Source organism: Apium graveolens, chromosome 10 (assembly GCF_009905375.1).
Source record: "Apium graveolens cultivar Ventura chromosome 10, ASM990537v1, whole genome shotgun sequence".
In the NCBI taxonomy this organism is placed as follows: domain Eukaryota; kingdom Viridiplantae; phylum Streptophyta; class Magnoliopsida; order Apiales; family Apiaceae; genus Apium; species Apium graveolens.
The window spans coordinates 124823126-124837320 of NC_133656.1; positions in this window are offsets into that span (position 1 = coordinate 124823126).

Consider the following 14195-nt stretch of genomic DNA (forward strand, 5'->3'; position numbering starts at 1 on the left):
TATTGTTAAACAATATCAAGATCAATAACAATATTTGATTTTAATCATTAGATCCTGGCCCTCAAAGCATTATATTTTAATCTTTGGATTGGATCATGATTGTGGACCTCTGATTTACTTCTAGGTTCATGATATCTGATAAAGGTAAGATTATTGAATCATTTATATGTTCATTATCTCAGATTTTGAATTTGGGTTCATAATTCTGGATCATTATCTCTGATAAGTCTTCACAGACTTCGAAAGAAATCTTTGATCCTTAATGTCATATCATTGATCATTGATTATCTTTCCGGAATTCAAATATGGCAATGATTTTGACTTTAGTCAAAACTTTAACTTGTAAATGAGGACTCAGATATTATCTGGAGAGTTTACGAGGTATACTTCTTTATGGAAGTTGAGTGATATCAGGAATTTTGCCACTTATAAGAATCCTAATTTCCCCTCTCAAAAGGAACATTTCTGAATCTCTTGACTGTAATGCTCTCCAGATCCGGGGTTTAGATCTGGGGGTTACTTTCCAATCATAAACATAAAATAACATGTATAATATATATGAATAATCATGCACCTAACTCCTTCTAGCTACTCAGGCTCTTTTCAGGTTATGGTATGAAATAAGAACACAAATATAACTATTATTACATTTTAATTTAAAATTCTCACACAACTCTGATAAGAAACATATTACACTCCCAAAATTCTAATTAAATTTTACAACTAATTCAGTTCTTTTTTAACACACAAACTACACCTGAGCGGGTAACTTATAGCTCTTTTTCTGGATTGGTGTTAGCACTCTTGGTGTTAGAGGGTATCTTCTTCTCACTCGCTTCTTTACTACTCGAGTGTGAACAAGCTTCATTCTCAAGCTTTACTGAAAGATAAAAGAGAGTAACCACAAGCGTGAGCCATAAATTGCTCAACATGTCCACATTATATATCTATGTCAATTTCAACAAAAATAAATCAGGTGAATCTAATAATAGATATATAAGTAATCTCAATGAATATTTGTTTATTTTTAAAATTAATAAGGAATATCATTGACGACGATCAACAATAAACTAGACTGGACACAAGAACCAACATACGTACTATAACATGCTCACCAGTCAGGATACAGTACAAACCTATGCCCATCCGTATAGACCCACCATCATATCGAGTACCCAGGCCTCTGGCCTTAATAAACAAATGGTCCAGTCCATCCGTGGCCCTATTCATAACCATCTATTCCATACGGTAAGCATCCAGAACAATCAGCATGCTTTAATGTTATCCTAACATCACAATTTGTATCTAGGTATAGATAGTTCTTATTCAAATAGAATATGAATGGAAGTATTCAACCTATCTAGGATAACAAGAATTATTTTAGAGATATTATCAAAAGAATAATAAATGAATTGTAATAAACCCGAACAAAGGTCATATGCTCAAAATTTCAATAATTGTTGTAAGGAAAGATCAAGAAATATGCACACTAGCATAATCTGTATCTCATATAAGGGTAGGTATAGTAATTCACTATTCATAAATTAGAATATGGGAGAAAATTTTCCTGGTATGCGATTAAGACAAACTCTACTACTGCTAGCTAGTTTTGGCCTGTATTGCCTCATTCAATTCGTATCTATAAATGAAAAATACTAATTTAATTGGCTTGTAAAATAATTGTACAACAAATCTGTACCCGTTTACACCTTATCGTCTACCCGTACGATAGTAAATAACTCACAAAATAATTAAAACTAGAATTTAGGACTCAATTACACACATAAATTACATAGCACATAAATCAGGTAGTCACACGGGTTATTAAAATATTTTTAGAATGAAAATCGGGTCATTATTCGCATTTTTATACAATATCAGACTCGTATTATAGTTTTATAGCTTATTTAACCCGTATTTATAAAATAATTTAGGTATATAAATAAATAAATGTCGAAAGCCGACTCGTTTCCAAAAGAAGTTGAGATTTAAAACTATTTTTATCGGAAACAGATCATTATTTTATTTTTAGGAACATCTGTTTCATTTAAAATGGATAAACGGTTCGATTAATATTTAATTATAGAGAATAATTAATTTATTATTCAAAATAATTGATTATTCAAATTAATTAATAATTCTATTTTTAAATAATTATTTAGGAAAAATCAGAATTAAAAATATTTTTTCCATAATTTTTGGAAATTAAATAAAGGTAAAAAAATTAGTATTTAAATAAAATGATTAGTTATCATAATATTTAATCAATTTAAATAAATAATAAATAAATAAAAATTTTGAATTTGGAATATATTTGGAAATAATTCAGATTTATTAAAAAAATAAATTAATTAATCAATTTATTTAAATATAATTTTTGTATTATTATAAAAATAAAATTCCAGAAACACATTTCTGAAATTGGAATTGGGAATTTAGGATCAAAACCGAATCAGAATTTCTGGAAACGGGTTATGAAGAACGAAATCGGGTCGGGAAGAATAGCCTGACCCGCCGGAAAATTCTCATAATCCGGCGGCCGGCCGGACCTCTGGGTTTCAATTCTAAGAAATATCAACAACTCCCATCAACCATTACTTGATCATAATAAATCCTACAACTCATTTTCCGGCCAAAACCAAACAAACTCCGGCTAATAATCGATTTGGCTAACCCGTACATGAACCTTTGGTTTTAATAGCTCAAATCAAAGCTTAGAACAAGTACAATCAAACCCTTAACACCCTATATGTTAGGGATTCGAGGCACAAAACTCAACAGAAAACAAAAAATTTGAATCCCTACTGCATGATCTTTGTATAATGACTGGATAATTGTGGAGTATATGATCGTATACCTTAATAAAGCTTTTCGTATGATTGTAATGAAAGTTCTGATCTTGATGAATCACAGTAGCCCTCCTTGCGAAGATCTGCTCTCCAAGGTATCCACACAAACGTACGATCGTCCAACAATCACCGGAGCCAGTACTAGCCGAATAGATTGCCTCTTCCTCTCTCTCTTTCTCTCTAGCCTCTCTACGATGTAGAGCTGCTAGGGTTTTTCTCAAAAACATAATATGTCAAGTAACCCTAAAAATATACATCTTAATGTATATATAGAGGAGAGAGATTAAGGCCTAACCCTAAACCTAATGGGCTTCTGAAAAATGACCCATTCTGATTTCAGGTTTATATTACTATTAAATTCCAATTCTAATATAATATATATGTAATTAATAAGTCTCACTTAATTAATTTAATAATTAAATTAGAATTAATAATAATAAAATATTTAAATTCATAATTTATATAACAACCCGTTTTAAACGTTCTGTGTGTGTGACCCTTTAGGTTATTATTATGTTGGCAATAACTTTATTTTTTAATAATAAAATTATAAATAATTAGTGGCATCTAGTAATACATCATTGCTACCCAAGTAATAATAATAATTGGTGATTTAATTAAACCTTTAGAGAATAATGTATAATGTAATATAATCCCTTTAGCCTTATATTATAGATCAAACTCGAGGCATGTATTGTGTCATCCTCTGTTAATGTTTAATCCCTGTTTCCTTGATCAATGAGTAAACTATTAAACAAATCAGTATTTGAGCACGGCCATGCATTTTATAGTCTTACTCAATTAAAAGGCCATTAATATCACGCCTTAATATAGGAGGGTTAAATCTCATCTAGATCATTCATATTTCTCATACAATTCATAATATACCCAATGTCTACTTTTATTATTACCCGGTCAAGGATAACTTTTAATAGTATCAAAGTATATTAATTCTCGTATTATGTCCTAAGGTTCAAGGACCAATACATCATTATCACTGTGAGATTAACTTATGACACTTTAAACATGTAGTATCTCACATCGGGTCAATCCAGCACTATGTATCTAATACATGTGTCTGTGTTTTGACTTCAGTATCATTATCTATGATCAATGAGATGTGACACACTAGTCTCAATATATTTATTGTCATCCCTTAACAATAATTCTTGACTAGGGACCTTTAGGAAAATCAATACTATTCTTATAATCTCATTTCTAAGTTACGTACTTAGAGATATAGATTTACATGTCATATTCTAAGGACATTTATTAATCTAACATTTTATCGCAGAAAATAAAAATATAGTAAATTACTTAAGAATAATCCATAAAATCAAAAATAATAATCCAAATGTCTCATAACATAATCATAACTGTTAGGCCACACACACTGTAGAAGAGGGTTGAATACAGTGTATAGTACAATCAAATCGAATTAAGAACACAAGATGAAACACAGAATAATCTTATTAATAAAACAGTATTACAATGGAATCGTCCTCTCTCAGTGATGAACAAATATCACGAGAGCTGCTAGGGTTACAATGAATAATATTCTCGATTAAGATAACACATATAGTGTAAACCCTATGTTGTGTTTATATAGACACACAGTTACAAGATAATCTTCTAATTGATATCGAATATGATTCTGTATCCTAAAATATATCAATTAGTTATCTTTTCCTCCAAGTATTCTATTCTTCATAGAATTCTTCTCCATGCATATCTCTTCTTATTTTAGTCTTGATCTTCTTTCCTTTCAATCAGCTGCCTTCCTTATCTGAATGTCTTCTTAAGTCCTGATATTATCTCTTGATAAATATCTTCTGATATCTTAAGTTCTGATAACTTAAGTTTTGATATCTTAAGCTCTGACTTCAGTATAAGTACTGATTTCCAGTTAAGTCCTGATTTGTCCTGTTAGTTAAGATCTGAAAACTAAACACAAATCACTATTAGACATGACATCACAAATATATCTAACAATCTCCCCTAACTTGTAAATTAGCATAATATACAAGTTCAATAGATATTTGATGATGTCAATACCATTAAGTACAAATGCATATAAGAATTTGACTAGATAACTACAACTCACAGTCCTTGTAGCTTTTACCATCCTTAAAGTCTGATATCAGCTTTAGCCTGTATATACTTCAAAATTTATCAGCTGTAGTTCTTGACATGGCTTCAGTGTGTGATCTCTTTAATGTCAGAAGTTGTTCTGAGATAGTTCTTCAAAAGAGTTCTCTCAGCATATTCAAGTTCATTCTGCATCCTCCTTTTTACATCTTTAAGTTGAACTGTATCTTCACATGTCTAAAAGATAGCAGCCCTGAGATTATTTATTTTTGCTTTCCTTATCTCCTGATCCAGTCTGATGACATAGGCTTTATCATACTCTAGATTGAATTCAAGACCCTTAATACCAAGAAATGTAGTGATTTTGGCGGTATTAGGCTTCATCTCAACTATATCATCATTGTGAACTCTGTACTTAGGATAGTATGGCCTGTCAGACTTTATAGAGTAAAGTTTCTTCTATCTTTCAATATTAGACCTTATGTATTTGGCAGCACCATCTTTTGACATGTTCTTCACTTGAAGTAGAAATAGCATATCTTGCTTCAAAACCACTTGATGTAGTCTTCAAAGGTTGAGTAGATTGTTGAGCTTTAGTAAAGCCAGGTAGTAGAACTTTTGAAGGTTGAACATGAGCAATGTCAGAGGTTTCATTTCCTTTATCTTCTGATATCAAGACAACTTGAGCTCTGTCAGAGGTTGTTTGCTTCATTGTCATATCATAATTTACTAAGTCCTGATCTCGAACAACATGAGCTCTGTCAGAGGTTGTTTGAATATTCTTCTTCTTCTTCAAAATCAGACTAGTATCTTCATCAGAATTTACTTGTTCATCCATGGTTGGCAGATAGATTTTCACAGAATCATCAACTTTAGCTTTACCCTTGAACCTTGGATCTACCTCTATTTGTGATTTGGCTTTGAATTCAGATTTAGTTGCCTCAGAGTTTGTTTTCTCTTTAATCACAATGCACTTAGGCTTTGGAGGTTTCTTTGCAGTAATATAAGCTTTAGACTGGGATTTGACATTTTCTGCTTTAAGTCTGGCTTCTTTTTTCTTCAGACTTTCAAAGTCCATTCCTGGATTGTCTTTGAGAAATAGTCTTTTTGAAATTTCTTCATCCAGCTTCTGTAACTTGAGGTCTTGATAGTAGACTGTTGTTTCCTTCCCCTTAAGCTTCAGTTTCTGCATAAACTTCTGTGATTCTTGACTCTCACCCTGTATTAGAACATCAGGCTTAGTCAGAACTTGCTTATCAGAACTTTTTCTTCTATCAGCATCAGAGCTTGATCTCTGTGTAGAAGTTCCTGCTTTCCTAGATTAAGAGCCTTTGCCTTGACCATGACCTCTACCCTTTTTAGAGTTTCCCTGGTCATCATTTTCATCATCCTTACCCTTCAGCGGTTGATCAGTTTTGCATTTGAACTTAATCACTTTCTCCCCCTTTTTGGCATCATCTGGTAGAAGGAGAGAGACAAGAAATTCCATAGAGTTTTGGATTTCATTGAGTTGATCTTGTTGAGCAGCTTGATTCTTTAAAATATCAGATATTTGAGCTTGCTGCTTTTCTTGAGTCTTTTCTATATACCCAATGCGGTCAAAGGCTGGCTTAAAAAACCTGTTCTTTTCCAATTTGACATTCATGTCTTGCTGAATCAGTGTTTCTTGAATTTTGTTCACCTTGGCTTGAGTTATTGAGTGTTGACCTGGAAGGTGCCTGGTACTCAATGCAGTAACTCTGAGCTGTGCTTTGAAGTCATCATTCACCAGCATCTCATCCGCTTTAGCCAGTTGCTCAGCAAGAATATTTGCAGTAGGAACAAAATCAATTTTGTTCCACTCCTTGATCCATTCTTTTCCTCTTGGAGTTTCACTCCAAGGTACTGGTGCATCCTTTCTCACAAACTTTTTAATCAAATCAGCTTTATTAACTGTGTGTAGAGGTGCATGTCCTGAAGGACCAGCTGCATCATCATTCTCATTTGTAGCAGCTTCACCAGTATTGTCAGCATTTGCAGCATCAGAACTTACAGAGCCTGCAGAATCAGCTTCTTCTGATAAAATGATAGTGTGTGAGGCTATAGAGGTTTCAAAATCATCCTCTAAGTTCTGATCAACATCCAAATTCTGATGCTCACCTAATATCTGATCTTCATCATCTAGATTCAGAAGATGTGTTGTTAGAATATCTGCATTGAAATCAATATCTAAAATTAGTGTTGTTGGTGAAGTATGTTGAAGAATGGTTGGAGCTTCCAAGTACAGAACTTTAGGCACAACCAAGTTGTGAATATCTATTTCAGCACTTGTACCTGGTGCATATGTATATAATTGGTCAATGATAGGAGACACAGGAAGTGTAGGCACTCCGTCTTGAGCATTTTCTTCAGCTTGAATTGGTGACAGTGGAGGTGTAGATTCAGCGGCTTCAGTAAATTCTGGTTGTGTAGATGGAAGTGATTCAATCACAATTGGCTCCTTTGGGATCAGAGATTCCTGATCCCCTTCCTTAACTGCTGCTTCCACATCCTCTGAATTTGACTCAACTAAGTCCATGTTAGCTCTTTGTTTCTTCACTCTCTTCAAGGGTGGAGAGACTTTGGGAGCTTTTTCATCAGAATTTATCTTTCTAAGCCTTTTGAGGTTCCTAGAACTCCCAGTTTCCTTTGTTTTCTAAGGAGACTCTTCCCCAGCTGCTTTTGCAGCAGGTTCTGATATTTGAACCTATGCCTCATCTTCTGATTCATCTCTCAGAATCATCCTCCTTCTTTTCTGCTGTGACTGAGGTACTATCTTAGTCCTCTTTGCTCTAGAAGAAGAAGGCTGCACTTATCACAGATTCAGATGCATGAACCCGTGCTTCAATTGTTTCCTCAAACCATCAAAATTTATTATTGACCATTATTAAATCAAAACATTCATTACAGTATAAAGTTAAAAATGATGAAGTAAAGATTAACAAATTACAATTAAAACATGCACAGTCACATAATTTGAGGAACAAAGACCAAATCTTACAATTTAAAGGAAATTTCATTAATAAATCAGATGAGTATATTTCATGAAATTTATCAATAACATGCAAAAATTACAAGATAGTCCTATTTTAAGAATTCTTAACATAAACAGCCTTAGTCCTAGTCTAACAAGACTTAATGACTAGCTCCTTCTGCTGCTAACGAAGAGCACTGCAAGACGGATGATCCGTTCTTGCTAACGGAGAGCTTCTCTCATTTCCTCTTCCAGACTATCACAATGGAGATGATAGTCCATATAAAAGAATAAGAGGTCTGTGTGAACCTCTTGTGGAACTGAGTTCCAGATCTCTTCAGGTTTGACAGTTACATGCCACTCCTATCGCTAATCATCACAACTCAACTCGATATTGAAAGTATCATAGTTCAGGAGCAAGTTGAAACGAACCATGTTTTTGATGAGTATGTAAAAAGAGTGAGTTTGTGAGAAAATGGAAGATGTATTGGATGGAATGAATAGATGGTTTAAATAGCCAATAGAATACCAAGAGACGCGAGGAGTATTTAACAATCACAAGTAAAAATAATGATACCTCGTCACCCTAGACCAATGTGTAATAATAACAGTCAGTAAATGATCTAAAGCCAGAGTTAATGGGCACGGGAAATAATTAACAATTACTGTGCACATGTAGGTTTTCAAGACATACACGTTAACCACTAACCCATAATGATTATGACTGATTTATCTCACATAAACCAGTATTCTGATAAAATATAACCGTTCAAGTATTGACCTAAAAATAAATCAAGGAAATAAATACTACCACGTCAGCATCAGAACTTGATTATTATCAGAATTTAAAGGTCATCAGAATATGGCTTCTTAACTCAAAAAGTGAAAGTTTATTTATGTAATTCTTCACATAAATACTAATATGGTTTCAACAGAACTTAATCATCAAAATTTCCATCAGAACTTATCCTCAGAATTTTATGCAACTGACACTTAAACTGTTCATCTAAAATAACATTGATCACTACAGTAATTTTCATCATTCATATGGAGTGTAAGTGTGTGCCTTAAGCTAAATATCAGACAAAGAGTAAAGTCTGATTCACTTCAGTACATCTTAGAAATAAGGCATAACTAAGAACTTTGCTTAAAATTTGTCATTAGTCTGAAGTCTACTATAGAATGAGTTCAGGCATGTGTCCACCTCAACTGTTTTGTGCTCATTTTATGCATCTATTGAAATTCCTTTTTACAGTGGCTTCTCAGTTGCTATTATCAGAGTATTTCTCCAGTAATCAGAGAATGTGAAAAGTCACCAAGAAAACTTTATTTTTCTTTTCTAATGCATATTACTTAATACCAGCAATGCACTTAGGTCTTCCTTTCCACATATATTTTTCTCTAGATCTCAAAGGAGTACCTGATATTTATTTCTTTTTTTTTGATAAGTGAGGCTTATCAGCACTTAGTACATCCATAAGATTTACCAACATCAGAACTTAACAGATAAGAAGCACTATTCTAGTTTTGGACTTAGTAATAAGATACACAAAGTAAACCTAACCAAGCTCAATATCAGAATTTGCTTGTGATAAAAGATTTCCACATAAACAATTACTTCAAACATGGGATCTTTAGTATATTAAAGACTACTAGGTCAGCATCTAGCACACTTATCCTCATTGGATTGAATAGTCACAGAAACATTCATATCACTATCATAGTTAAGTAAATCAGACAACAATCAGTACATAAGTAAATTTCAATTTAAGCACATATTACATAAAGATAGTAATATCTGTAAATACTAATCATAAAGTCTGATGTATCAGAACATAAACTATGCAGATTTAGAGAAAGAACCTGAAACCATTCCAAGTTCATTTACCAGTGTTGTAAAAGTAGCTTCACATAGTGGTTTTGTGAAGATATCTGCTAGTTGTTGATCTGTTGGAACAAAATGCAATTCCAGTGTACCTTCCATCACATGTTCCCTTATAAAGTGGTAATTTATGCTGATGTGCTTTGTTATTGAGTGTTGAACTGGATTACCTATCATTGCAATAGCACTTTAATTATCACAGTAAATAGGGATTTTAGAAAATTTTAACCCATAATCCAGTAACTGATTCTTCATCCAAAGAATCTGTGCACAACAGCTTCTTGCAGCAATGTACTCTGCCTCTGCAGTTGATGTGGAAATTGACTTTTGTTTCTTGCTAAACCAAGAAACTAATCTGCCTCCAAGAAATTGGCAGCTTTCACTTGTGCTTTTCCTGTCAATTTTGCACCCTACAAAATCTGCATCTGAGTAACCTATTAGCTTACAGTCTGATTCTCTAGGATACCACAATCCTAGATCAGCTGTACCCTTAAGGTACTTGAAAATTCTTTTTACAGCTGTTAAGTGAAGTTCTCTTGGATCTGCTTGAAATCTTGCACAAAGATAGGTAGCATATATGATATCAGGTCTACTTGCAGTTAGATAGAGTAGTGAGCCAATCATACCGCTATAATCAGTAAGATCTACTGATGTACCAGTATCCTTATCCAATTTTGTTGTAGTGGCCATAGGAGTGGATACACTTGAACAATCTTGCATTCCAAATTTCTTCAACAAATTTCTGTTGTACTTTGACAAATAAAAGTTCCTTCTTCATTCTGCTTGACTTGAAGGCCCAGAAAATAGCTAAGTTCTCCCATTGTGACGCCCTCAATCTCGGGGTTAGGAAATGAGGACTCATACACCTCTAATCTAATAATTAAATATGCATAAACCCCAATTAACTACTAACAGGATCAACATGATAAAGTATGAGACAAGATTACAACTACCAATCATAAAATATAACTTACAGGCCCAAAATATTATTAAATAAACAATATCGATTCCGGCTGGGAACCGACAGATAACCCATTGTATCTTTATACACTTCTTTCTAGGCGCGAGCTCACTCATAATTACCACTACCTGCTCTGGCAACCGGAAGCCCTCAACACGGTAGGGACCACCAGGTACGCTCTTACGAGCAGTGCGCCTAAGCCTGGCCATCTTCTTTCTTAACTGCCATGGTTAGATTAAAACAAAACAAATGAGTATAAAACTCAGCAAGTAACTTTATAGCAGTTCTATAATATCAAATCACAATATGCTTTACCAAACTCAGGGCATTCTACTTTATTTGATCTAGGTGGCAGATTTCCATCTTTTGGGTTAAGGAAAGGTTTCTGAAGAAAAGTGTGGGGCTTTCAAGGAACAAGGCTCAAAGCAGGACGAAAGCCGACATTCATCACAAATCATTAAAGGATCAGAATAGATCTTTCAATAGAGGAAAGCAACAGTATTTCAAGATATAGAATCAATCATATGATCAACAATTTCAAGAATCAGGGTTCTCGAGCTTTAAGCTCCATAATAACATAATCACTCTTTTCAAAGCATTATAAACCATTTTCATTTCCAAAAATCAATTTACTGAACAAAAGTTTCAATTCCCTTTTTAAATAATCAATTAGAACCCTTGATTGGATTACTTTTCTTTCCATTTCATTATGTACGGGTGATCAGCCCGTACCGACCTCCATCCGGTCATTAAGGTACCAATCGGCATAATTTCAGCCTTAAGTTGGACTAGCCCCGCTAACCTCTTAGCATGACTGGACTAGTCCCACTAGCCTCTTATGTCCCAATCCAATCCATCAGGAATTCATTTGGAAAACCTTGAGTTGGAAAAACAAGTAGGTTTTCAAAAATCCATTTTATCATTACCAAGCATTTGAAATCATTCGGACTCTTTCAAGTCGAAACTCATTCTTAATTCAGATTTTAAGGAAACAAAGTTCAGGGAGTGATTCAAAGATACGCAAGGAACAATTCATAAGAATTCTGTATCAGGGATAACAAAGCACTAAATTAGAAAGATCAACATTGGTTTAGGGATCAATAGGGTGATCAAGAGAAACAGGGTATCATTAAGCAGGGTTAACAAGGATAATCAAAAGGTTCAATACAATTCATGGCTTAATAGGTAACTTGAACAGAAAGGACATATTATCAAAGGGTGAAATCAATAGGCTTGTCAATAACAGATTATCAAGAACAAGGGTACTTTAAATCAATATCAGGGTTTCATAAAGCAAGGGTTTCATACTTAAACAGTTCAATACTCTACATGGTATGAACAACATTCTCTTTATAACCATTTACACAAGTAATCAGAGTTACTTGCCTGAATTTGCTTTCCTGGAGGTTGAACTACTGCCACCTAGTAAATCCTTTCCTATCCTATTCTAAATGCCCTCACGCTCCGAATCTACAATAAAACCAAAACCTTAATTAGATTCTCAACTCTCGTTCCCGGAGCGATCACTCTATACGATAACTCGATTATATCCTTGACTCGAGCATACGAATATAGCTTATACATATAAAAGCACATAGCATATCTCTTTTTCGTAACTTTTATATCCTTATATACTTAACAATTGAAGCACACTTGCTTATTCTTAGCTATTTCTCAAATCACACTATTATAACTCTTACGAGTACAAGATTTATTCACAACCAAACATTTACGTCCATAACTATCACTTATATCTTTTAAAATCAATCAACTTAGTTCCCTTTTTCTTTTGTTCCTTAATTCGAACCACATACTATAACCATGCAAACAAATTCATAGATATTCACTTATACACCTTCAATCATCCTTTTGATCATCAAAACCAAGTTTTTTGACTTTTAATCCCTATGGCCTATTCGGCCTTATCACACAAAATCAACCAAATACGCGCTTTAATTCACATAAACACATAACTCATTCAAAACCATTAAAGAATCAATCTCCTTTCTTTTAATCATAAAAATTCGAACCATAATCATATATATACAATCAAATTTCTCAAAATTACACCATGCATCCTTATTCTTAGCATAATCCAACTTTTAAACTAACACCCTTTTCTTTATCAACAACCATTCAAACCAAAACATACATACATGCTCACATGCAATTCAATTTCAGCTCATCATTATATCAAACACTTCATTTTTATCAATTAAACCAACTAAATTTCTTAACACAATCCAAGAATTCGAATTTCACCTAAATCACAATATGCATCCACTTATTAATCAAATTAATCCCTTTTTAACTCAATTCCCATTCGGCAAAAACTCAAATTTACATCTCAAGGACAAATCAATGACATGCATATCTTGATCTTCTTTAAAACTAACATGCAATCACTTTTAAGCCATATAAACTTAGTGTTTACCAAGATTAACTCACAAAAATCAAATTCCTCTTCTTATTAGCACAAAATCCGAACCTAAACTTAGCATGCAACAATAATTTCATTCCTTTTTAATCTAATAACAATCCATAATCACTTTAAACAAGTTAACTCAAATTAATATCTTCAAAGATCAAAACCATTTGGGTTTTTCAAGAATGACAGATGCAATAATCGAAATAAGTGTTTGGTATAGTAGAGCTCAGTTTTTGACATCATGGCTCACCACCGGTTCACCGGAGTTCATCAGCGGTGGCGGTGGCATCTCGGTGGTGCCCTCATTCGAGGGTGTCCAACCACGAAACCCCCGATTACCATCAATTACGCAAAATAACTAACATGCACATCTTCTCTATCATTTGTTTACAAAGAATTAAGCTTAAACAAGATGTCATCAACAACAATAACATGAACCAAGTGATTCTTGGGTGAACACACATACACCGAGCACACACATCATACACACATCGACATGCAAGTGGGTATACACACATGCACACACTTCTACCTACATATAAGTGTTTAGCAAGAAGATTTAGGGATGATTGGTGAGTTTGATCAAAGAAAAGAGAGGTATACCGAGAGAGATTGAAGAAAGCCGAGAGAGAGAGAGAGTGTTCGAGTGAGAAGGAGAGAAAAGAGAGAAGAGAGAAAGTGAAATCACGGGAGCAAGAAGAAGAAAAAAAGAAAGGGAGTGAGTTTATATATCACTCAAAAACAAGGGCAATTTGGTAATCTTCTAATTCCTTTTTCACCCTTACTTGTCCCATCTTATCTTTCAAATGGATGTAAAAAGTGCTTTTCTTAATGGAGAATTGGAAGAAGAAGTATATGTTGAACAACCTCCAGGTTTTGTAGATTCAAAATTTCCTAATCATGTCTACAGACTTGATAAAGCACTTTACGACCTTAAGCAAGCTCCAAGAGCATGGTATGAGACATTAGCTCAGTTTCTTCTGGAAAGTGGATTT